The 26,044-nt window shown below is 37.0% G+C and overlaps 1 protein-coding gene across 26 annotated transcripts in view; it reads right to left on the bottom strand.

Moving 5' to 3' along the window:
- LOC147871702 (uncharacterized) overlaps positions 1-26,044 on the bottom strand; it is a 76,763-nt gene that overhangs the window by 38,645 nt on the left and 12,074 nt on the right. For 14 of the 26 annotated variants that reach the window (XR_015538425.1, XR_015538424.1, XR_015538426.1 and 11 more), the window contains 15 exons: positions 25,680-25,999; positions 24,163-24,293; positions 22,428-22,625; positions 19,907-20,007; positions 17,574-17,733; positions 16,989-17,308; positions 15,472-15,602; positions 13,755-13,950; positions 11,233-11,333; positions 8,900-9,059; positions 8,315-8,634; positions 6,798-6,928; positions 5,079-5,276; positions 2,559-2,659; positions 226-385 (listed from right to left, as the gene is read on the bottom strand). The gene's annotated coding sequence lies outside the window, so the exon portion shown is untranslated. The remainder of the gene's footprint in view (positions 1-225; positions 386-2,558; positions 2,660-5,078; positions 5,277-6,797; positions 6,929-8,314; positions 8,635-8,899; positions 9,060-11,232; positions 11,334-13,754; positions 13,951-15,471; positions 15,603-16,988; positions 17,309-17,573; positions 17,734-19,906; positions 20,008-22,427; positions 22,626-24,162; positions 24,294-25,679; positions 26,000-26,044) is intronic. The other 12 variants (XR_015538419.1, XR_015538422.1, XR_015538410.1 and 9 more) reach the window with 12 other exon arrangements.

Here is a 26,044-nt window from a genome sequence, read left to right as displayed (position 1 = left end):
AATAAGAGGGCAGCTTAGCCCCCCAACTGCAGAATACCAAAAGAATTAGAGACAGTACATGAGAAATTTTATACACAGAGGAACAAAAGTCATATCAAAATTAAACACCGTCTGTAACAAGCCCTGAAGATGGATAAGGAAGCCAAAACATAACCTTTTATTAAATAGAAGTCGAATGGATATTTCATGTACCTCTTATTACAACCTTATTGTATAGAAGCTCACCTGCGAGACCCTCGCTCGTGGTGTCCGCACATGTAGTCTACTAGTGCGGCCCATGCCAACTGGTTTTCTCTCAGGACTGACATCTCCATCCATCCATCCATCTGGAGTTCTTCCCTTCTTCAGACGACCATTGCTTGAATCACGTTTACGAGAGAAGAATCTATGATAAAATTTATATTTTAAAATAATTCGACAGTTCCAATTACATGTCAATTCTACTTTCAGCTCTTATGTCCATGACTTTGTCCTTCCTATCGAAAAGCAACGACAAGATTCAGAAATATTGGTGGCCGAGAAATAGACATCCTGAACCGAATAAACTTGTCAATGTTGCTCTTGAAGTACCTGCTACATAGGTCACAGTCAAGACAGGTTATTCTACGAGATGTTCTAACTGTGAGATGTTGCAAAATGTGCGACAGAAAGCAGTAGACAGACACGGATCGAGGACGAGTCCGGCAGAGACATAGTGAGGCATTCGCCGAGGTTGGCATGCATCCCTTGGTGAGAGTTTTGAAAAAAAAATTCAAAATTTTTCGAAAAATCAAAAAACGATGGAAATTGTCTGAAAAGCTCACAACACCCAAAAATTTTGAAATTTTTGAAAGTGGAATTTTTCAAAATTTCTTGGTTTTGTGCGCTTTTTGGACAATTTCCAGCGTTTTTTGATTTTTTACATTTTTTTTCAAAATTTTTCGAAAAATCAAAAATGTTTCAAGCCATTAAATTCCAGCCACTACTTTACTGTCCACATCTTTCTCCGACATACTGGTATCTCAAATTATTATATCTTCGTAAACCGCCTGTGAGTACGATGGCTATTGGTGGTCGGGAGTTTAAATTCATGAAGCCTCGTGGGCCAAATTCAAATTTATTCTGGCATCACAGAAAAGATTTCTGCTGCACTGAGGATAACAATATCCAGGCAGATAAGACGTAAAATATTACCAAGCTTATTATCCCAGATTGAGAAGAAACATAGGAGTAATATTCCTATTAATCAGATATTAACAAACCTTAAATGGAACCTTACGAGGTGAATATATATTTAGAGACAGAATTATTTCACAGTAGAGTAAGAGTGTGATGATGAATCGTAAGTATATTGTTTACCATATGCGTGCAAGCTGTCAACCTTCATTATTTTCCCATCAGACTGCGCCCTGTCTTCCGTTGTTTTCTTAATTAAATTTTTGAGATGATAAACTTGCGTCATATTGTGATAAATATATATTTGTTTAAATCTCGTCCGTCTAATCACAATTTAAAATTTAAACACGGCAATACTTCCAGATAGTTGGAACTCTCAATTCTGGCTGATACAAAAACATTCACCCACACAAAAAGTCATATTAAACACGACGTACATATATAGAACAACTTCGAATATGTTATTAAAATGGAATCTGGAAGAGAACATCATTGATATATGATAAACATCTGACTAAAATACAATAATATATAAAAAAAGTTGCATTTTTAGAAATTATGTTCAAGTTTATATAATTTTAATTTTATACACCTGAAGATAATTCATCTAAGAACTGAAACACGTCGTGAGAAAAAAATGATGTTCTAGTGTAAATCGAATGTTTCGATAGAGAACATCATATGGTATTTTAAATATTTTAAATTTTAAATTGCGATTAGACGGACAAGATTTAAACAAATATAATTAAATTTTGTCAAAATTCTTACAAGAAATCCATCCAGATAAATTCTGGCCTAGTGTACCACTGAAATAGGTTTCTTTTATTTATTTAAGACCATATTAAACACTCCAATGTGATAAGAGTTCATTTCAGATATCAAATCATCATGGAAAATGTGGGCATTTCTGTATCGTGAATTGACAGGAAAAGATCAAAAGTTATTCATACAGCTAACTCAGTCTAGAAATAACTTCACAGACCCTGCGTCGAGGCACGAACAGTCAGGTCGTACAACACGACTACAAAACTGAGGGTTCGGGGCTAAAGAAACCTGAAATAACTGAAAATAAATGTAAAGTAGTTACGTATATAAAGACAGATTTTTACAAAAACTCTACGTTCAGGTAAATGGGTTCATTCTCAAGAACAGAGCTTTCATTTGACATTCTAAGCTTAAAAATGCAATAAATACACTGTATTTTGTAACAAGGATCACTTTATATACACGCGCGTAGACCACGGGAATTTAGATGTCGTACCTAAAACATTAATGGTTTAGTTGTATGCTAGTGGCCAGCTCGAACGCACATAAGCCATAATGCAAGGCCAAGAAAGGTTAATATTTAAATGCTCTCTCTTCCCAGCTTTTATCTCAAATTATTATACACATACAAAAATTACCTTTCTGAAACGATTCATCCCAAGTCCCTGGATCAATCGTGATCAGCGACTTAACAACATCCTCAACCAGCAACGAACGGTCCACCAGTTTCAGCGAGGGCCTGAAATAACATCGAACATTTTCATCAGTACACGCACGGCTCTTTATAAAGAATAAATCGAACCAAACCATTCAACAAATGCCCAAGTTTATACAATTTATACGCAGTAGTCTCTTGTAACTGGTCCCACAAAAACTATCCTTAATCGCCCTGATGACGGAGGCAGTATGACCTCCGAAACGTTGGTTAACATCGACCAGACTACACGGCGCAACAACCCAGAAGACAGAAATCTTTATCTTTAATTGAATTTATTGAATACGTAAATATTCGACTTAGAAGCAATCTGATTGGCCATATGATACAAACATATCATTTATTAAAATTTTTATCATTAATATAAAAATGGGACCCTGTGGAACCAAGGGATCACTGTACTTGTATTCAAACATGCAGTTTAAGAAATATTTTATCCAATTTGTTGCTTTAATCCAAACAGGATTCAACTGTAACTGCGAGAATAAGAACCAATCACATCACAGACTTCAATAAATTCGAATCCCAATATCAAAAAAAATGTAATCCTGATTCAGCATTATAAAGTTTTTACGTGCACGTGTGTGTACGTATTTTCTCTTTTTTCACAGAGTACAACAAGTTTAACAACATTTTATTAGCAAAACAGAATTCTAATAATATTTTCTATTCTTCTTACAATAATTTAAAAATGTACGTCTGTCATATTCATCTGTGGTCTTAACTGATTCTGTTTTTAGGCAGCGCAGATTATGGTCCATTGCAGGATCTTCATATAATTCCTTTAACTCTGGACCCAACGGGACGATATATTCATTTTTACAAACCTCCCCGAAAGACAAAATCATTACTTGAGGTGATTACCTAAAACTCAAAATTTAATTAACATATACTACAGTAACTTATGAATATACAATCAAATTAGGCCAAACAGATGAACACAAAATTTTTAAGACTCGACACTGACAAAATAAGAATCGTATGGAAAAACACAAGACTAGTAAAAGATTAGCAAAGTTATGTTTTATAATTATGCGCTGTGCTGCTTCCAATTCCTATTTGCACACTTAACACAACGAAATGTCTACAAAGTCAAACTACAGAAGTAAGATTCTACTGCTGTGGGGTCTGTGAATTCTCTTCCATCTTGTGTTCGGATTTCTCGTCGTAAATATCTGAAGAAGATTTGTAGGTCTGAAGTACGTAAAAATACGTAAGGAGGATAAAGCACCATGTCAGAACTGATATAAAATTTACAGATGAGAATTAAAATTCATTTTAATTACAGCAGAATGGGATTCAATGAATTTAAGACAAGCACGCAAAAAACATTACGCAACACTTAAAAATGGATAATCTGAATAACGACGAGAAGAATCTGTTTACGTAAACTATTATAAAATACAGTTTAAAATTATAAATTTAATTATGGCACTAATATCGTATAAGTATTAGGATGAGCAAAGCAGCAAGAACTACTCGCATCGCCGTAGCATGTGATTCCAAGTGAAGCAGATCATAGAAACCCTGTCGCAAGGGCCCTGACATATAATAGTTGTTTCTGGTCCACATGGAGACAGAGGGCGTGAGCTGCACGATAATTGGACTGGTAGCGGAGCGCGGCGTACAAAGTGAGAGTGTGGGCGTGAGAACCGTAAGACAAAAGCCTCTTAGGAAATTCTATTATATTCCAGTGGTATTAATCAGCCGAGGCAAATATTTCGGAAACGCGTACACTACAATATTTATACTCAGATTCTCTACATACGAAACTGTAATCCTGTCACCTTTGAAATGAAACTGCAATGAGCTCTCTAGCCAAATAAGACTCTTATTTGCTACAGATTTCTGGGTTACGCTGGGCGAACTATTACGTTTTTCCTCGAGGTACAGGTTATAATTTGAAAGGCGATCATCCCATAATCAATTATGCTGCAAGGGGCTTTAGTATTTCATCCATTCTGTTAACCTGCCAGAATATCATCTCCAGTGCGTAAGTTCCTTCAACCGCAGTAACAGGCTCTAAAATTAATGACACCAGATTCACTTACTAAATTGTGGGTTGTGAAAGATAAAGCAGTCTTTTTTTTTAAATTCGACGTCTTTCAGATTGTCATTTCTTGAGAGACAAATTTAGAAAATGTTTTCTTTGGGGTATTTTCAAACTATTAGACTAAACATTTTGTAAAACTAAAAGTAAAGCTAAACTGCTACGGGCCACGTAGGTGCTTGGGGGGAGAGGAGGTGTAGCTCCCACTCGTTCTCAACTCAGGCACTAGACGGAGGCAAGTAGTCAGTGTCAGGACCTGGCCGCGCCTTACTCCTGGGGAAAGGACCCCTGGTACCCATTATCTGTCATAGTATCGAATGTGAACAGAAAGGAAGATCGTGTGTGTCCTGCATCATGAATATTTATCGTCCGTCACGAGGTGTTCACATTTACCTCAGCATTCGTTCCGTCTCAATTAATTCCAAAATATCGATGCGTCTGTCTTCTTCTGGAATGTGAAGTGCCGACACGGACACAGCGTCTTCACACAGCGTACTCCAACCACGAATGTCTGACAGCTTCGGGGCGTGCACTTGCAGAGATTGATTGGGTACTCGTGCCCACTGATGAGGTTTTAAGTCTTGGTGGAAACTTAAAAAAAGAGAGAAACAATGATTTATTAAAAATAAGCATGTGGTCACAAAAGTTCTGGCCGACGGACACATGTTCTGAAGGAACTGTATAAAAATAAGACCTGAAAGTGACTGATTACATTCATTATTTTGCTTTGGTAAATAATAATGTTTTGCAGACTTTTATGTCAGAATATAGAAAATTAAAATAATTTAACGCATTTAGCCAGGTTTAAAAAAATATTGGATGACGTATCTGTTAAATATCACATTTGTAGTTACAGAAAATCCTGTCCATCTCCTCAGTATGTATTAAAGTAACAACACACAAAACATATAATAATAATGAAGGAATCTGAAAAATGCCCTACAATCTAGATTATATAAATAAATTATGCAAATGTTAGTGCAAAATTCTGTACTTGGTTTTGTTCTGTAACTAAATTTCTGTCTGCATCTCTTTACAGTGCCGACTCATTTTATGCAGCATATCACTTGAAATAGAAGACTAATCGAAAACCTGTACATGCAGCAAAAAGTCAAAGTGAGACTGGACTCAGGAGACACCAACAGCATTGAGATAGGTAGAGGTGTAAGACAGGGATGCTGCTTTTTAACCTGTACGGGGAATGGCTTGCCAAGGAAGCTCTGGAGGGAACAGGAGACTTCAAAATTGGAGGAAGAGTGATAAAGACTGTAAAGTATACAGACGAATTAGTAGTATTGGCAAAGGAAGAGGAGGAATTACAGAACATGATGGACAAGTTAGTGGAGACAGGTAGAGAGTATGGAATGGAAATCAACATTGAAAAATCAAAGGTAATGAGGATAGCACCGAGAGCAGAACCATTGAACGTTGTAATTGGAAACCAACAGATGGAGAATGTGGAGCATTTCAAGTACTTGGGAAGCATAGTCACGACGGACGCCCTATGCCCCAAGGAAGTAAAAGCAAGGATAGCCATGGCCAAGGCAGCTTTCGTCAAGAAGAGGATACTTCTCACTAGCAAGTTGGGCTTGGAGATGAAGAAGAAACTAGTGAAGTGTTACGTATGGAGCAGAGACTTGGACACTCAGGAAGAAGGAACAGAAATACCTGGAGAGTTTTGAAATGTGGTGTTGGAGAAGAATAGAGAAGATCAGGTGGACGGATCGAGTGACCAACGAAGAAGTATTGAGGAGAGTCAACGAGCAAAGATTACACGAAGGAAAGCCAACTGGCTGGGACATATTATGAGAAGGAATGGGTTACTGAGTGACATCATCGAAGGCCAGGTTGAAGGAAAGCGAGGGCTGGGAAGAAGACTGATACAGCCAACCGACGACCTTAAACAAGGAAAGAAGATGACGTTCCAGGAATTAAAGCGAGAAGCCGAGAATAGGGACAACTGGAGAGCTCTGTTTGGGCAGAGCAATGGACCTGTCGTAAGACAGAACACTGAATAATAATAATAATCACTTGAAATTGGTAATGTGACTTAAAACTTGATACCTCTTAAAAGCAACTAGTGTATATAGACCTAACCTAACATAACCTAACCTGTGGTATAACATGCCTCTCAGAGTTCTGAAGCAGTGCAGCTGAAAGTGGCAGGGTGGTTGATGTCCTACCCAACTCTATCTGCAACACTTCCTTGCTCGTTGCTGCCACAAAGATGTTTCAGGTTCCATCTATCAAAACAACGTAGGAGAAGAGAAGTTTACACAGTACGTTCACATTTCCCACTAAACACATCAATAAATTCACAATATCTTTCAGAATATGAATCTAATATACGCGTAACATTCCTTCCAATTATAAGAATTCTTGTGAACAATATCTTGAGAAACGTTCGAAGTTACAAAGTACAATTTCCTGATCAATGCGTATTTTACTTCAGCGTCCTGTATGGGTTTTTAAGAGACGTACGCTGTTTTATCAAAACACATGCACATCATAGCATAACACTGTCGGTTTTAAATTGGTCCAGTTGGAGATACACAGATTTATTAAATATTTCAATTTCCCTCAAAAAAACATAATTTATTTCTGCTGCAATCTTGGCAACCTCACTGGGACACCATTTTGTTTGTGGACGTCTCACCCCAAACCACATAATAAGGGAGAAAAATACTGTAAAGGGACCAACATTTTATAATTTTTATACTACGCTAGAAAACACTACACGTCGGAACATTAAAGAAGTATCATACGCCAAACAATTTCATTACCAAGAGAAATAAAATCCTTCTTTCTCTACATAAAGCTAGATTTTGATAATTTCAGATTAGATTATGAGAATGAGCAATTTCCAATCATAATTTTAAAAATACTTATACTTTGCCCAAATTTTCTTAAAATAAACTCTACTGAAATAATAAATGTCCTTATTCGTTATGGAAATGAAGGGAAATCGTAAGCGTGAAACTGTAATACGTCAAGGATCTATTTTGTTGTTATTAATCGTTAAAAACAAACTTTCTGTTAATACTGTCACATTCCCTGTGATGCCCCTTTGCCTGATGAATCATGAGTCACTTCATCGTAGAGTTCGTCAGCACGGACCACGTAGCAACTCTGACGATCGATGCTATCGTAACAAAACTTAATAGTTTGCTTTCAAATTTCATAATTTCAAAGCTAAAAAGTATTAATACCAGTGAACAACGAGGAGGAGTCTTGTGAACGAGGTAACGAATCCCACCTCATACGTTTGTAACGCAGCCAAGATGGCATTACTGGTTGTGGGGAAATTAGAGGGTATAAAGTTGGTATGGCTTCTAATTGCATGAGAGACATACCAAATTTCGTGATAACACAAAATGAATCTAAAATAATTGGTGGGATGTACACATGTGAACTAAAACCGTGTAATAATAACATAAGACCACCTTTCCTTACAAAAAAGAAAAGCATTCCAATGTTTCTAAATTCAAAAGACTATAAACTTAATTACGTATGCGTAACAGCTCAGTTTTAATTGGAATAAACTTAAATAGTTACTTGTAACGTTACGTAAGCCATCGCTATTGCAGAACGTGGCAAGAAAATTAGAACACAGAGGATTATGTTGTCACCTTTCAATAATTCTGTCATCGTCATCCACAATCATAACAGAAGCCTTGCGGACACTACTCTGATTGAAATCCTTGCTGAAGAAGTGATACTGCGTTGTTACCCAGCCCACGTACACATGAGTCGGGTCCTGTCCAGGGAAGATCCTTACACCACAGAAGTACTCGTTGATGAGTCGAATATCTCGTTGCCAATAGATTCCGCTCCTGAGACAGCTGGGACAGACATTACTTTTGGACTTCTGTCTGGGATGGCAGGTGGAATAATTCTCGAGTCCTTCCGAAAGCAATCTGTTTACTCGTTAATTAATTTATATTTATTACTGAAATAAAATTAGCAGAATATGAAGTAACGCACAACTGAATAAGAGGGCAGCTTAGCCCCCCAACTGCAGAATACCAAAAGAATTAGAGACAGTACATGAGAAATTTTATACACAGAGGAACAAAAGTCATATCAAAATTAAACACCGTCTGTAACAAGCCCTGAAGATGGATAAGGAAGCCAAAACATAACCTTTTATTAAATAGAAGTCGAATGGATATTTCATGTACCTCTTATTACAACCTTATTGTATAGAAGCTCACCTGCGAGACCCTCGCTCGTGGTGTCCGCACATGTAGTCTACTAGTGCGGCCCATGCCAACTGGTTTTCTCTCAGGACTGACATCTCCATCCATCCATCCATCTGGAGTTCTTCCCTTCTTCAGACGACCATTGCTTGAATCACGTTTACGAGAGAAGAATCTATGATAAAATTTATATTTTAAAATAATTCGACAGTTCCAATTACATGTCAATTCTACTTTCAGCTCTTATGTCCATGACTTTGTCCTTCCTATCGAAAAGCAACGACAAGATTCAGAAATATTGGTGGCCGAGAAATAGACATCCTGAACCGAATAAACTTGTCAATGTTGCTCTTGAAGTACCTGCTACATAGGTCACAGTCAAGACAGGTTATTCTACGAGATGTTCTAACTGTGAGATGTTGCAAAATGTGCGACAGAAAGCAGTAGACAGACACGGATCGAGGACGAGTCCGGCAGAGACATAGTGAGGCATTCGCCGAGGTTGGCATGCATCCCTTGGTGAGAGGTTTGAAAAAAAAATTCAAAATTTTTCGAAAAATCAAAAAACGATGGAAATTGTCTGAAAAGCTCACAACACCCAAAAATTTTGAAATTTTTGAAAGTGGAATTTTTCAAAATTTCTTGGTTTTGTGCGCTTTTTGGACAATTTCCAGCGTTTTTTGATTTTTTACATTTTTTTTCAAAATTTTTCGAAAAATCAAAAATGTTTCAAGCCATTAAATTCCAGCCACTACTTTACTGTCCACATCTTTCTCCGACATACTGGTATCTCAAATTATTATATCTTCGTAAACCGCCTGTGAGTACGATGGCTATTGGTGGTCGGGAGTTTAAATTCATGAAGCCTCGTGGGCCAAATTCAAATTTATTCTGGCATCATAGAAAAGATTTCTGCTGCACTGAGGATAACAATATCCAGGCAGATAAGACGTAAAATATTACCAAGCTTATTATCCCAGATTGAGAAGAAACATAGGAGTAATATTCCTATTAATCAGATATTAACAAACCTTAAATGGAACCTTACGAGGTGAATATATATTTAGAGACAGAATTATTTCACAGTAGAGTAAGAGTGTGATGATGAATCGTAAGTATATTGTTTACCATATGCGTGCAAGCTGTCAACCTTCATTATTTTCCCATCAGACTGCGCCCTGTCTTCCGTTGTTTTCTTAATTAAATTTTTGAGATGATAAACTTGCGTCATATTGTGATAAATATATATTTGTTTAAATCTCGTCCGTCTAATCACAATTTAAAATTTAAACACGGCAATACTTCCAGATAGTTGGAACTCTCAATTCTGGCTGATACAAAAACATTCACCCACACAAAAAGTCATATTAAACACGACGTACATATATAGAACAACTTCGAATATGTTATTAAAATGGAATCTGGAAGAGAACATCATTGATATATGATAAACATCTGACTAAAATACAATAATATATAAAAAAAGTTGCATTTTTAGAAATTATGTTCAAGTTTATATAATTTTAATTTTATACACCTGAAGATAATTCATCTAAGAACTGAAACACGTCGTGAGAAAAAAATGATGTTCTAGTGTAAATCGAATGTTTCGATAGAGAACATCATATGGTATTTTAAATATTTTAAATTTTAAATTGCGATTAGACGGACAAGATTTAAACAAATATAATTAAATTTTGTCAAAATTCTTACAAGAAATCCATCCAGATAAATTCTGGCCTAGTGTACCACTGAAATAGGTTTCTTTTATTTATTTAAGACCATATTAAACACTCCAATGTGATAAGAGTTCATTTCAGATATCAAATCATCATGGAAAATGTGGGCATTTCTGTATCGTGAATTGACAGGAAAAGATCAAAAGTTATTCATACAGCTAACTCAGTCTAGAAATAACTTCACAGACCCTGTGTCGAGGCACGAACAGTCAGGTCGTACAACACGACTACAAAACTGAGGGTTCGGGGCTAAAGAAACCTGAAATAACTGAAAATAAATGTAAAGTAGTTACGTATATAAAGACAGATTTTTACAAAAACTCTACGTTCAGGTAAATGGGTTCATTCTCAAGAACAGAGCTTTCATTTGACATTCTAAGCTTAAAAATGCAATAAATACACTGTATTTTGTAACAAGGATCACTTTATATACACGCGCGTAGACCACGGGAATTTAGATGTCGTACCTAAAACATTAATGGTTTAGTTGTATGCTAGTGGCCAGCTCGAACGCACATAAGCCATAATGCAAGGCCAAGAAAGGTTAATATTTAAATGCTCTCTCTTCCCAGCTTTTATCTCAAATTATTATACACATACAAAAATTACCTTTCTGAAACGATTCATCCCAAGTCCCTGGATCAATCGTGATCAGCGACTTAACAACATCCTCAACCAGCAACGAACGGTCCACCAGTTTCAGCGAGGGCCTGAAATAACATCGAACATTTTCATCAGTACACGCACGGCTCTTTATAAAGAATAAATCGAACCAAACCATTCAACAAATGCCCAAGTTTATACAATTTATACGCAGTAGTCTCTAGTAACTGGTCCCACAAAAACTATCCTTAATCGCCCTGATGACGGAGACAGCACGACCTCCGAAACGTTGCTTAACATCGACCAGACTACACGGCGCAACAACCCAGAAGACGGAAATCTTTATCTTTAATTGAATTTATTGAATACGTAAATATTCGACTTAGAAGCAATCTGATTGGCCATATGATACAAACATATCATTTATTAAATTTTTTATCATTAATATAAAAATGGGACCCTGTGGAACCAAGGGATCACTGTACTTGTATTCAAACATGCAGTTTAAGAAATATTTTATCCAATTTGTTGCTTTACTACAAACAGGATTCAACTGTAACTGCGAGAATAAGAACCAATCACATCACAGACTTCAATAAATTCGAATCCCAATATCAAAAAAAATGTAATCCTGATTCAGCATTATAAAGTTTTTACGTGCACGTGTGTGTACGTATTTTCTCTTTTTTCACAGAGTACAACAAGTTTAACAACATTTTATTAGCAAAACAGAATTCTAATAATATTTTCTATTCTTCTTACAATAATTTAAAAATGTACGTCTGTCATATTCATCTGTGGTCTTAACTGATTCTGTTTTTAGGCAGCGCAGATTATGGTCCATTGCAGGATCTTCATATAATTCCTTTAACTCTGGACCCAACGGGACGATATATTCATTTTTACAAACCTCCCCGAAAGACAAAATCATTACTTGAGGTGATTACCTAAAACTCAAAATTTAATTAACATATACTACAGTAACTTATGAATATACAATCAAATTAGGCCAAACAGATGAACACAAAATTTTTAAGACTCGACACTGACAAAATAAGAATCGTATGGAAAAACACAAGACTAGTAAAAGATTAGCAAAGTTATGTTTTATAATTATGCGCTGTGCTGCTTCCAATTCCTATTTGCACACTTAACACAACGAAATGTCTACAAAGTCAAACTACAGAAGTAAGATTCTACTGCTGTGGGGTCTGTGAATTCTCTTCCATCTTGTGTTCGGATTTCTCGTCGTAAATATCTGAAGAAGATTTGTAGGTCTGAAGTACGTAAAAATACGTAAGGAGGATAAAGCACCATGTCAGAACTGATATAAAATTTACAGATGAGAATTAAAATTCATTTTAATTACAGCAGAATGGGATTCAATGAATTTAAGACAAGCACGCAAAAAACATTACGCAACACTTAAAAATGGATAATCTGAATAACGACGAGAAGAATCTGTTTACGTAAACTATTATAAAATACAGTTTAAAATTATAAATTTAATTATGGCACTAATATCGTATAAGTATTAGGATGAGCAAAGCAGCAAGAACTACTCGCATCGCCGTAGCATGTGATTCCAAGTGAAGCAGATCATAGAAACCCTGTCGCAAGGGCCCTGACATATAATAGTTGTTTCTGGTCCACATGGAGACAGAGGGCGTGAGCTGCACGATAATTGGGCTGGTAGCGGAGCGCGGCGTACAAAGTGAGAATGTGGGCGTGAGAACCGTAAGACAAAAGCCTCTTAGGAAATTCTATTATATTCCAGTGGTATTAATCAGCCGAGGCAAATATTTCGGAAACGCGTACACTACAATATTTATACTCAGATTCTCTACATACGAAACTGTAATCCTGTCACCTTTGAAATGAAACTGCAATGAGCTCTCTAGCCAAATAAGACTCTTATTTGCTACAGATTTCTGGGTTACGCTGGGCGAACTATTACGTTTTTCCTCGAGGTACAGGTTATAATTTGAAAGGCGATCATCCCATAATCAATTATGCTTCAAGGGGCTTTAGTATTTCATCCATTCTGTTAACCTGCCAGAATATCATCTCCAGTGCGTAAGTTCCTTCAACCGCAGTAACAGGCTCTAAAATTAATGACACCAGATTCACTTACTAAATTGTGGGTTGTGAAAGATAAAGCAGTCTTTTTTTTTTAAATTCGACGTCTTTCAGATTGTCATTTCTTGAGACACAAATTTAGAAAATGTTTTCTTTGGGGTATTTTCAAACTATTAGACTAAACATTTTGTAAAACTAAAAGTAAAGCTAAACTGCTACGGGCCACGTAGGTGCTTGGGGGGGAGAGGAGGTGTAGCTCCCACTCGTTCTCAACTCAGGCACTAGACGGAGGCAAGTAGTCAGTGTCACGACCTGGCCGCGCCTTACTCCTGGGGAAAGGACCCCTGGTACCCATTATCTGTCATAGTATCGAATGTGAACAGAAAGGAAGATCGTGTGTGTCCTGCATCATGAATATTTATCGTCCGTCACGAGGTGTTCACATTTACCTCAGCATTCGTTCCGTCTCAATTAATTCCAAAATATCGATGCGTGTCTTCTTCTGGAATGTGAAGTGCCGACACGGAAACAGCGTCTTCACACAGCGTACTCCAACCACGAATGTCTGACAGCTTCGGGGCGTGCACTTGCAGAGATTGATTGGGTACTCGTGCCCACTGATGAGGTTTTAAGTCTTGGTGGAAACTTAAAAAAAGAGAGAAACAATGATTTATTAAAAATAAGCATGTGGTCACAAAAGTTCTGGCCGACGGACACATGTTCTGAAGGAACTGTATAAAAATAAGACCTGAAAGTGACTGATTACATTCATTATTTTGCTTTGGTAAATAATAATGTTTTGCAGACTTTTATGTCAGAATATAGAAAATTAAAATAATTTAACGCATTTAGCCAGGTTTAAAAAAATATTGGATGACGTATCTGTTAAATATCACATTTGTAGTTACAGAAAATCCTGTCCATCTCCTCAGTATGTATTAAAGTAACAACACACAAAACATATAATAATAATGAAGGAATCTGAAAAATGCCCTACAATCTAGATTATATAAATAAATTATGCAAATGTTAGTGCAAAATTCTGTACTTGGTTTTGTTCTGTAACTAAATTTCTGTCTGCATCTCTTTACAGTGCCGACTCATTTTATGCAGCATATCACTTGAAATAGAAGACTAATCGAAAACCTGTACATGCAGCAAAAATTCAAAGTGAGACTGGACTCAGGAGACACCAACAGCATTGAGATAGGTAGAGGTGTAAGACAGGGATGCTGCTTTTTAACCTGTATGGGGAATGGCTTGCCAAGGAAGCTCTGGAGGGAACAGGAGACTTCAAAATTGGAGGAAGAGTGATAAAGACTGTAAAGTATACAGATGAATTAGTAGTATTGGCAAAGGAAGAGGAGGAATTACAGAACATGATGGACAAGTTAGTGGAGACAGGTAGAGAGTATGGAATGGAAATCAACATTGAAAAATCAAAGGTAATGAGGATAGCACCCAGAGCAGAACCATTGAACGTTGTAATTGGAAACCAACAGATGGAGAATGTGGAGCATTTCAAGTACTTCGGAAGCATAGTCACGACGGACGCCCTATGCACCAAGGAAGTAAAAGCAAGGATAGCCATGGCCAAGGCAGCTTTCGTCAAGAAGAGGATACTTCTCACTAGCAAGTTGGGCTTGGAGATGAAGAAGAAACTAGTGAAGTGTTACGTATGGAGCAGAGACTTGGACACTCAGGAAGAAGGAACAGAAATACCTGGAGAGTTTTGAAATGTGGTGTTGGAGAAGAATAGAGAAGATCAGGTGGACGGATCGAGTGACCAACGAAGAAGTATTGAGGAGAGTCAACGAGCAAAGATTACACGAAGGAAAGCCAACTGGCTGGGACATATTATGAGAAGGAATGGGTTACTGAGTGACATCATCGAAGGCCAGGTTGAAGGAAAGCGAGGGCTGGGAAGAAGACTGATACAGCCAACCGACGACCTTAAACAAGGGAAAAAGATGACGTTCCAGGAATTAAAGCGAGAAGCCGAGAATAGGGACAACTGGAGAGCTCTGTTTGGGCAGAGCAATGGACCTGTCGTAAGACAGAACACTGAATAATAATAATAATCACTTGAAATTGGTAATGTGACTTAAAACTTGATACCTCTTAAAAGCAACTAGTGTATATAGACCTAACCTAACCTAACCTAACCTGTGGTATAACATGCCTCTCAGAGTTCTGAAGCAGTGCAGCTGAAAGTGGCAGGGTGGTTGATGTCCTACCCAACTCTATCTGCAACACTTCCTTGCTCGTTGCTGCCACAAAGATGTTTCAGGTTCCATCTATCAAAACAACGTAGGAGAAGAGAAGTTTACACAGTACGTTCACATTTCCCACTAAACACATCAATAAATTCACAATATCTTTCAGAATATGAATCTAATATACGCGTAACATTCCTTCCAATTATAAGAATTCTTGTGAACAATATCTTGAGAAACTTTCGAAGTTACAAAGTACAATTTCCTGATCAATGCGTATTTTACTTCAGCGTCCTGTATGGGTTTTTAAGAGACGTACGCTGTTTTATCAAAACACATGCACATCATAGCATAACACTGTCGGTTTTAAATTGGTCCAGTTGGAGATACACAGATTTATTAAATATTTCAATTTCCCTCAAAAAAACATAATTTATTTCTGCTGCAATCTTGGCAACCTCACCGGGACACCATTTTGTTTGTGGACGTCTCACCCCAAACCACATAATAAGGGAGAAAAATACTGTAAAGGGACCAACATTTTATAATTTTTATACTACGCTAGAAAACACTACACGTCGGAACATTAAAGAAGTATCATACGCCAAACAATTTCATTACCAAGAGAAATAAAATCCTTCTTTCTCTACATAAAGCTAGATTTTGATAATTTCAGATTAGATTATGAGAATGAGCAATTTCCAATCATAATTTTAAAAATACTTATACTTTGCCCAAATTTTCTTAAAATAAACTCTACTGAAATAATAAATGTCCTTATTCGTTATGGAAATGAAGGGAAATCGTAAGCGTGAAACTGTAATACGTCAAGGATCTATTTTGTTGTTATTAATCGTTAAAAACAAACTTTCTGTTAATACTGTCACATTCCCTGTGATGCCCCTTTGCCTGATGAATCATGAGTCACTTCATCGTAGAGTTCGTCAGCACGGACCACGTAGCAACTCTGACGATCGATGCTATCGTAACAAAACTTAATAGTTTGCTTTCAAATTTCATAATTTCAAAGCTAAAAAGTATTAATACCAGTGAACAACGAGGAGGAGTCTTGTGAACGAGGTAACGAATCCCACCTCATACGTTTGTAACGCAGCCAAGATGGCATTACTGGTTGTGGGGAAATTAGAGGGTATAAAGTTGGTATGGCTTCTAATTGCATGAGAGACATACCAAATTTCGTGATAACACAAAATGAATCTAAAATAATTGGTGGGATGTACACATGTGAACTAAAACCGTGTAATAATAACATAAGACCACCTTTCCTTACAAAAAAGAAAAGCATTCCAATGTTTCTAAATTCAAAAGACTATAAACTTAATTACGTATGCGTAACAGCTCAGTTTTAATTGGAATAAACTTAAATAGTTACTTGTAACGTTACGTAAGCCATCGCTATTGCAGAACGTGGCAAGAAAATTAGAACACAGAGGATTATGTTGTCACCTTTCAATAATTCTGTCATCGTCATCCACAATCATAACAGAAGCCTTGCGGACACTACTCTGATTGAAATCCTTGCTGAAGAAGTGATACTGCGTTGTTACCCAGCCCACGTACACATGAGTCGGGTCCTGTCCAGGGAAGATCCTTACACCACAGAAGTACTCGTTGATGAGTCGAATATCTCGTTGCCAATAGATTCCGCTCCTGAGACAGCTGGGACAGACATTACTTTTGGACTTCTGTCTGGGATGGCAGGTGGAATAATTCTCGAGTCCTTCCGAAAGCAATCTGTTTACTCGTTAATTAATTTATATTTATTACTGAAATAAAATTAGCAGAATATGAAGTAACGCACAACTGAATAAGAGGGCAGCTTAGCCCCCCAACTGCAGAATACCAAAAGAATTAGAGACAGTACATGAGAAATTTTATACACAGAGGAACAAAAGTCATATCAAAATTAAACACCGTCTGTAACAAGCCCTGAAGATGGATAAGGAAGCCAAAACATAACCTTTTATTAAATAGAAGTCGAATGGATATTTCATGTACCTCTTATTACAACCTTATTGTATAGAAGCTCACCTGCGAGACCCTCGCTCGTGGTGTCCGCACATGTAGTCTACTAGTGCGGCCCATGCCAACTGGTTTTCTCTCAGGACTGACATCTCCATCCATCCATCCATCTGGAGTTCTTCCCTTCTTCAGACGACCATTGCTTGAATCACGTTTACGAGAGAAGAATCTATGATAAAATTTATATTTTAAAATAATTCGACAGTTCCAATTACATGTCAATTCTACTTTCAGCTCTTATGTCCATGACTTTGTCCTTCCTATCGAAAAGCAACGACAAGATTCAGAAATATTGGTGGCCGAGAAATAGACATCCTGAACCGAATAAACTTGTCAATGTTGCTCTTGAAGTACCTGCTACATAGGTCACAGTCAAGACAGGTTATTCTACGAGATGTTCTAACTGTGAGATGTTGCAAAATGTGCGACAGAAAGCAGTAGACAGACACGGATCGAGGACGAGTCCGGCAGAGACATAGTGAGGCATTCGCCGAGGTTGGCATGCATCCCTTGGTGAGAGTTTTGAAAAAAAAATTCAAAATTTTTCGAAAAATCAAAAAACGATGGAAATTGTCTGAAAAGCTCACAACACCCAAAAATTTTGAAATTTTTGAAAGTGGAATTTTTCAAAATTTCTTGGTTTTGTGCGCTTTTTGGACAATTTCCAGCGTTTTTTGATTTTTTACATTTTTTTTCAAAATTTTTCGAAAAATCAAAAATGTTTCAAGCCATTAAATTCCAGCCACTACTTTACTGTCCACATCTTTCTCCGACATACTGGTATCTCAAATTATTATATCTTCGTAAACCGCCTGTGAGTACGATGGCTATTGGTGGTCGGGAGTTTAAATTCATGAAGCCTCGTGGGCCAAATTCAAATTTATTCTGGCATCACAGAAAAGATTTCTGCTGCACTGAGGATAACAATATCCAGGCAGATAAGACGTAAAATATTACCAAGCTTATTATCCCAGATTGAGAAGAAACATAGGAGTAATATTCCTATTAATCAGATATTAACAAACCTTAAATGGAACCTTACGAGGTGAATATATATTTAGAGACAGAATTATTTCACAGTAGAGTAAGAGTGTGATGATGAATCGTAAGTATATTGTTTACCATATGCGTGCAAGCTGTCAACCTTCATTATTTTCCCATCAGACTGCGCCCTGTCTTCCGTTGTTTTCTTAATTAAATTTTTGAGATGATAAACTTGCGTCATATTGTGATAAATATATATTTGTTTAAATCTCGTCCGTCTAATCACAATTTAAAATTTAAACACGGCAATACTTCCAGATAGTTGGAACTCTCAATTCTGGCTGATACAAAAACATTCACCCACACAAAAAGTCATATTAAACACGACGTACATATATAGAACAACTTCGAATATGTTATTAAAATGGAATCTGGAAGAGAACATCATTGATATATGATAAACATCTGACTAAAATACAATAATATATAAAAAAAGTTGCATTTTTAGAAATTATGTTCAAGTTTATATAATTTTAATTTTATACACCTGAAGATAATTCATCTAAGAACTGAAACACGTCGTGAGAAAAAAATGATGTTCTAGTGTAAATCGAATGTTTCGATAGAGAACATCATATGGTATTTTAAATATTTTAAATTTTAAATTGCGATTAGACGGACAAGATTTAAACAAATATAATTAAATTTTGTCAAAATTCTTACAAGAAATCCATCCAGATAAATTCTGGCCTAGTGTACCACTGAAATAGGTTTCTTTTATTTATTTAAGACCATATTAAACACTCCAATGTGATAAGAGTTCATTTCAGATATCAAATCATCATGGAAAATGTGGGCATTTCTGTATCGTGAATTGACAGGAAAAGATCAAAAGTTATTCATACAGCTAACTCAGTCTAGAAATAACTTCACAGACCCTGTGTCGAGGCACGAACAGTCAGGTCGTACAACACGACTACAAAACTGAGGGTTCGGGGCTAAAGAAACCTGAAATAACTGAAAATAAATGTAAAGTAGTTACGTATATAAAGACAGATTTTTACAAAAACTCTACGTTCAGGTAAATGGGTTCATTCTCAAGAACAGAGCTTTCATTTGACATTCTAAGCTTAAAAATGCAATAAATACACTGTATTTTGTAACAAGGATCACTTTATATACACGCGCGTAGACCACGGGAATTTAGATGTCGTACCTAAAACATTAATGGTTTAGTTGTATGCTAGTGGCCAGCTCGAACGCACATAAGCCATAATGCAAGGCCAAGAAAGGTTAATATTTAAATGCTCTCTCTTCCCAGCTTTTATCTCAAATTATTATACACATACAAAAATTACCTTTCTGAAACGATTCATCCCAAGTCCCTGGATCAATCGTGATCAGCGACTTAACAACATCCTCAACCAGCAACGAACGGTCCACCAGTTTCAGCGAGGGCCTGAAATAACATCGAACATTTTCATCAGTACACGCACGGCTCTTTATAAAGAATAAATCGAACCAAACCATTCAACAAATGCCCAAGTTTATACAATTTATACGCAGTAGTCTCTAGTAACTGGTCCCACAAAAACTATCCTTAATCGCCCTGATGACGGAGACAGCACGACCTCCGAAACGTTGCTTAACATCGACCAGACTACACGGCGCAACAACCCAGAAGACGGAAATCTTTATCTTTAATTGAATTTATTGAATACGTAAATATTCGACTTAGAAGCAATCTGATTGGCCATATGATACAAACATATCATTTATTAAATTTTTTATCATTAATATAAAAATGGGACCCTGTGGAACCAAGGGATCACTGTACTTGTATTCAAACATGCAGTTTAAGAAATATTTTATCCAATTTGTTGCTTTACTACAAACAGGATTCAACTGTAACTGCGAGAATAAGAACCAATCACATCACAGACTTCAATAAATTCGAATCCCAATATCAAAAAAAATGTAATCCTGATTCAGCATTATAAAGTTTTTACGTGCACGTGTGTGTACGTATTTTCTCTTTTTTCACAGAGTACAACAAGTTTAACAACATTTTATTAGCAAAACAGAATTCTAATAATATTTTCTATTCTTCTTACAATAATTTAAAAATGTACGTCTGTCATATTCATCTGTGGTCTTAACTGATTCTGTTTTTAGGCAGCGCAGATTATGGTCCATTGCAGGATCTTCATATAATTCCTTTAACTCTGGACCCAACGGGACGATATATTCATTTTTACAAACCTCCCCGAAAGACAAAATCATTACTTGAGGTGATTACCTAAAACTCAAAATTTAATTAACATATACTACAGTAACTTATGAATATACAATCAAATTAGGCCAAACAGATGAACACAAAATTTTTAAGACTCGACACTGACAAAATAAGAATCGTATGGAAAAACACAAGACTAGTAAAAGATTAGCAAAGTTATGTTTTATAATTATGCGCTGTGCTGCTTCCAATTCCTATTTGCACACTTAACACAACGAAATGTCTACAAAGTCAAACTACAGAAGTAAGATTCTACTGCTGTGGGGTCTGTGAATTCTCTTCCATCTTGTGTTCGGATTTCTCGTCGTAAATATCTGAAGAAGATTTGTAGGTCTGAAGTACGTAAAAATACGTAAGGAGGATAAAGCACCATGTCAGAACTGATATAAAATTTACAGATGAGAATTAAAATTCATTTTAATTACAGCAGAATGGGATTCAATGAATTTAAGACAAGCACGCAAAAAACATTACGCAACACTTAAAAATGGATAATCTGAATAACGACGAGAAGAATCTGTTTACGTAAACTATTATAAAATACAGTTTAAAATTATAAATTTAATTATGGCACTAATATCGTATAAGTATTAGGATGAGCAAAGCAGCAAGAACTACTCGCATCGCCGTAGCATGTGATTCCAAGTGAAGCAGATCATAGAAACCCTGTCGCAAGGGCCCTGACATATAATAGTTGTTTCTGGTCCACATGGAGACAGAGGGCGTGAGCTGCACGATAATTGGACTGGTAGCGGAGCGCGGCGTACAAAGTGAGAGTGTGGGCGTGAGAACCGTAAGACAAAAGCCTCTTAGGAAATTCTATTATATTCCAGTGGTATTAATCAGCCGAGGCAAATATTTCGGAAACGCGTACACTACAATATTTATACTCAGATTCTCTACATACGAAACTGTAATCCTGTCACCTTTGAAATGAAACTGCAATGAGCTCTCTAGCCAAATAAGACTCTTATTTGCTACAGATTTCTGGGTTACGCTGGGCGAACTATTACGTTTTTCCTCGAGGTACAGGTTATAATTTGAAAGGCGATCATCCCATAATCAATTATGCTGCAAGGGGCTTTAGTATTTCATCCATTCTGTTAACCTGCCAGAATATCATCTCCAGTGCGTAAGTTCCTTCAACCGCAGTAACAGGCTCTAAAATTAATGACACCAGATTCACTTACTAAATTGTGGGTTGTGAAAGATAAAGCAGTCTTTTTTTTTAAATTCGACGTCTTTCAGATTGTCATTTCTTGAGAGACAAATTTAGAAAATGTTTTCTTTGGGGTATTTTCAAACTATTAGACTAAACATTTTGTAAAACTAAAAGTAAAGCTAAACTGCTACGGGCCACGTAGGTGCTTGGGGGGGAGAGGAGGTGTAGCTCCCACTCGTTCTCAACTCAGGCACTAGACGGAGGCAAGTAGTCAGTGTCACGACCTGGCCGCGCCTTACTCCTGGGGAAAGGACCCCTGGTACCCATTATCTGTCATAGTATCGAATGTGAACAGAAAGGAAGATCGTGTGTGTCCTGCATCATGAATATTTATCGTCCGTCACGAGGTGTTCACATTTACCTCAGCATTCGTTCCGTCTCAATTAATTCCAAAATATCGATGCGTCTGTCTTCTTCTGGAATGTGAAGTGCCGACACGGACACAGCGTCTTCACACAGCGTACTCCAACCACGAATGTCTGACAGCTTCGGGGCGTGCACTTGCAGAGATTGATTGGGTACTCGTGCCCACTGATGAGGTTTTAAGTCTTGGTGGAAACTTAAAAAAAGAGAGAAACAATGATTTATTAAAAATAAGCATGTGGTCACAAAAGTTCTGGCCGACGGACACATGTTCTGAAGGAACTGTATAAAAATAAGACCTGAAAGTGACTGATTACATTCATTATTTTGCTTTGGTAAATAATAATGTTTTGCAGACTTTTATGTCAGAATATAGAAAATTAAAATAATTTAACGCATTTAGCCAGGTTTAAAAAAATATTGGATGACGTATCTGTTAAATATCACATTTGTAGTTACAGAAAATCCTGTCCATCTCCTCAGTATGTATTAAAGTAACAACACACAATACATATAATAATAATGAAGGAATCTGAAAAATGCCCTACAATCTAGATTATATAAATAAATTATGCAAATGTTAGTGCAAAATTCTGTACTTGGTTTTGTTCTGTAACTAAATTTCTGTCTGCATCTCTTTACAGTGCCGACTCATTTTATGCAGCATATCACTTGAAATAGAAGACTAATCGAAAACCTGTACATGCAGCAAAAAGTCAAAGTGAGACTGGACTCAGGAGACACCAACAGCATTGAGATAGGTAGAGGTGTAAGACAGGGATGCTGCTTTTTAACCTGTACGGGGAATGACTTGCCAAGGAAGCTCTGGAGGGAACAGGAGACTTCAAAATTGGAGGAAGAGTGATAAAGACTGTAAAGTATGCAGACGACTTAGTAGTATTGGCGAAGGCAGAGGAGGAATTACAGAACATGATGGACAAGTTAGTGGAAACAGGTAGAGAGTATGGAATGGAAATCAACATTGAAAAATCAAAGGTAATGAGGATAGCACCGAGAGCAGAACCATTGAACGTTGTAATTGGAAACCAACAGATGGAGAATGTGGAGCATTTCAAGTACTTCGGAAGCATAGTCACGACGGACGCCCTATGCACCAAGGAAGTAAAAGCAAGGATAGCCATGGCCAAGGCAGCTTTCGTCAAGAAGAGGATACTTCTCACTAGCAAGTTGGGCTTGGAGATGAAGAAGAAACTAGTGAAGTGTTACGTATGGAGCAGAGACTTGGACACTCAGGAAGAAGGAACAGAAATACCTGGAGAGTTTTGAAATGTGGTGTTGGAGAAGAATAGAGAAGATCAGGTGGACGGATCGAGTGACCAACGAAGAAGTATTGAGGAGAGTCAACGAGCAAAGAAACATTCTGCAGGCGATTACACGAAGGAAAGCTAACTGGCTGGGACATATTATGAGAAGGAATGGGTTACTGAGTGACATCATCGAAGGCCAGGTTGAAGGAAAGCGAGGGCTGGGAAGAAGACTGATACAGCCAACCGACGACCTTAAACAAGGAAAAAAGATGACGTTCCAGGAATTAAAGCGAGAAGCCGAGAATAGGGACAACTGGAGAGCTCTGTTTGGGCAGAGCAATGGACCTGTCGTAAGACAGAACACTGAATAATAATAATAATCACTTGAAATTGGTAATGTGACTTAAAACTTGATACCTCTTAAAAGCAACTAGTGTATATAGACCTAACCTAACCTAACCTAACCTGTGGTATAACATGCCTCTCAGAGTTCTGAAGCAGTGCAGCTGAAAGTGGCAGGGTGGTTGATGTCCTACCCAACTCTATCTGCAACACTTCCTTGCTCGTTGCTGCCACAAAGATGTTTCAGGTTCCATCTATCAAAACAACGTAGGAGAAGAGAAGTTTACACAGTACGTTCACATTTCCCACTAAACACATCAATAAATTCACAATATCTTTCAGAATATGAATCTAATATACGCGTAACATTCCTTCCAATTATAAGAATTCTTGTGAACAATATCTTGAGAAACTTTCGAAGTTACAAAGTACAATTTCCTGATCAATGCGTATTTTACTTCAGCGTCCTGTATGGGTTTTTAAGAGACGTACGCTGTTTTATCAAAACACATGCACATCATAGCATAACACTGTCGGTTTTAAATTGGTCCAGTTGGAGATACACAGATTTATTAAATATTTCAATTTCCCTCAAAAAAACATAATTTATTTCTGCTGCAATCTTGGCAACCTCACCGGGACACCATTTTGTTTGTGGACGTCTCACCCCAAACCACATAATAAGGGAGAAAAATACTGTAAAGGGACCAACATTTTATAATTTTTATACTACGCTAGAAAACACTACACGTCGGAACATTAAAGAAGTATCATACGCCAAACAATTTCATTACCAAGAGAAATAAAATCCTTCTTTCTCTACATAAAGCTAGATTTTGATAATTTCAGATTAGATTATGAGAATGAGCAATTTCCAATCATAATTTTAAAAATACTTATACTTTGCCCAAATTTTCTTAAAATAAACTCTACTGAAATAATAAATGTCCTTATTCGTTATGGAAATGAAGGGAAATCGTAAGCGTGAAACTGTAATACGTCAAGGATCTATTTTGTTGTTATTAATCGTTAAAAACAAACTTTCTGTTAATACTGTCACATTCCCTGTGATGCCCCTTTGCCTGATGAATCATGAGTCACTTCATCGTAGAGTTCGTCAGCACGGACCACGTAGCAACTCTGACGATCGATGCTATCGTAACAAAACTTAATAGTTTGCTTTCAAATTTCATAATTTCAAAGCTAAAAAGTATTAATACCAGTGAACAACGAGGAGGAGTCTTGTGAACGAGGTAACGAATCCCACCTCATACGTTTGTAACGCAGCCAAGATGGCATTACTGGTTGTGGGGAAATTAGAGGGTATAAAGTTGGTATGGCTTCTAATTGCATGAGAGACATACCAAATTTCGTGATAACACAAAATGAATCTAAAATAATTGGTGGGATGTACACATGTGAACTAAAACCGTGTAATAATAACATAAGACCACCTTTCCTTACAAAAAAGAAAAGCATTCCAATGTTTCTAAATTCAAAAGACTATAAACTTAATTACGTATGCGTAACAGCTCAGTTTTAATTGGAATAAACTTAAATAGTTACTTGTAACGTTACGTAAGCCATCGCTATTGCAGAACGTGGCAAGAAAATTAGAACACAGAGGATTATGTTGTCACCTTTCAATAATTCTGTCATCGTCATCCACAATCATAACAGAAGCCTTGCGGACACTACTCTGATTGAAATCCTTGCTGAAGAAGTGATACTGCGTTGTTACCCAGCCCACGTACACATGAGTCGGGTCCTGTCCAGGGAAGATCCTTACACCACAGAAGTACTCGTTGATGAGTCGAATATCTCGTTGCCAATAGATTCCGCTCCTGAGACAGCTGGGACAGACATTACTTTTGGACTTCTGTCTGGGATGGCAGGTGGAATAATTCTCGAGTCCTTCCGAAAGCAATCTGTTTACTCGTTAATTAATTTATATTTATTACTGAAATAAAATTAGCAGAATATGAAGTAACGCACAACTGAATAA

This window comes from Zootermopsis nevadensis, unplaced genomic scaffold (genome assembly GCF_977971745.1).
Source record: "Zootermopsis nevadensis isolate Lab colony 2312 unplaced genomic scaffold, Znev_1.0 Znev_ptg000044l, whole genome shotgun sequence".
In the NCBI taxonomy this organism is placed as follows: Eukaryota; Metazoa; Arthropoda; class Insecta; order Blattodea; family Termopsidae; genus Zootermopsis; species Zootermopsis nevadensis.
The sequence above is the reverse complement of the archived record's forward strand: the minus strand, read 5'-3'. Positions and strand labels throughout refer to the sequence as shown.